Source organism: Chrysochloris asiatica, unplaced genomic scaffold (assembly GCF_000296735.1).
Source record: "Chrysochloris asiatica unplaced genomic scaffold, ChrAsi1.0 scaffold00462, whole genome shotgun sequence".
Classification (NCBI taxonomy): Eukaryota; Metazoa; Chordata; class Mammalia; order Afrosoricida; family Chrysochloridae; genus Chrysochloris; species Chrysochloris asiatica.
In genome coordinates, this window is record NW_006408980.1 from 1065693 (window position 1) to 1067115 (window position 1423).

Below are 1423 nucleotides of genomic sequence, written 5' to 3' on the forward strand. Positions count from 1 at the left end.
ATTTTAGTTAGATTCAAAAGCAACACTCATGGAAGCAAAGTGTTAAGAATTAAAGTGACCTACAGCTCTGGTAGCATAGTGGTTACAAATCCGGCTGCGGACCACAAGGTCAGCAGTTCAAAACTACCAGCTGTTCCACAGGAAAAAGATGAGGCTTTCTGCTCCCATAAAGATTTACAGCCTAGGAAACCCTGTACAGGGTTGCTATGAGTCAGAACCAACAAGACGGCACATAACAACAACAACAACAGTGCATTAGTAAAATATACTGCAGAAGACCTCTTTAAATTCTTAAATGGTAAAGATATCAGTTTAAGGACTAACTACACCTGTCTCAAGCCAAGGTATTTTCAGTAGCTTCATATGTGTGTGAAAGTTGGCCTGTGAATAAGAATGAACAAAGAAGAATTGATACATTTGGATTATAGTGTTGGAGAAGAATGTTAAAAGTACCACGCATTACCATTAGAACAAACAAATTAATGTTGGAAGAAGTACAGCCCGAATGTTCCTTATCATTTGGATGGTGGGATTTCTGTCATATATTGAACATGTTACTAGGAGGGACCAGTGCCTGGAATAGGGTATCATGGTTGGTCGATTGGAGGATCAGTGAAGCAAAGGAAGACTCCACAGGAAATGGATTGAAACAGTGAGAGCAGCAATTCGCTCAAACATAATAACAATTATAAGGATGGCCCCTGACCAAGCCATGTTTCATTCTGTTGTGCATAGTGTTGGAATGAGATGGAACCCACTTACGGATGCTTACCAATAACAACTAGAGGACATAGTCTTGTCAATGAGTAATTAGTTCAAAAAATTCATTTCAAAATAGAGTCACATCATGTATGTGACTTCTTGTTAGATAATATACATGCCAATTTCTATGTGATAATTTTTATACAAATGCAAGATAAGTATCTTATATTATAAAACAAGTATACACCTCTTTTCTTATGTAATTGGAGATGCACAATAACTTAATGTCTAAAAGGAAGGATGTAATTAATGTTTAATGTTATACCTTGTCTTCATTAGGTATCTTTTCCAGTAATAAATAAATAAATGCATATCATATTGTATTTGACTTTTGAGTGTTATTTTATATTAAATGTATCAAAAATGATAACTTTTTTCTTGCTGTTGCTAAGTGCCCTTGAGACAGATCTGAAACATAGTGACCTTAAACAGGGTTTTTGAGCAGCAGCTGGTGGTTTTGATCCACTGACCTTGTGATTCAAATTACCCTTTTGGTCCAGCACTTATCCTACAGCAAAGCGTATGTTGTTGTTAGGTGTCATCGAGTCATTGCAACTGTATGCACAACAGAATAAAATACTGCCTGGTCCTGCACCAACCTCACAATCTTTGTTACATTTAAGCCTGTTGCACCTGCCACTGTGTCAATTAAACTCCTTGG

The 1423-nt window shown here is 36.8% G+C and overlaps 1 pseudogene; it reads right to left on the reverse strand.

The window, feature by feature from the left end:
* Positions 1–312: 312 nt before the first annotated feature.
* LOC102839082 overlaps positions 313–1423 on the reverse strand; it is a 2491-nt pseudogene continuing 1380 nt past the window's right edge.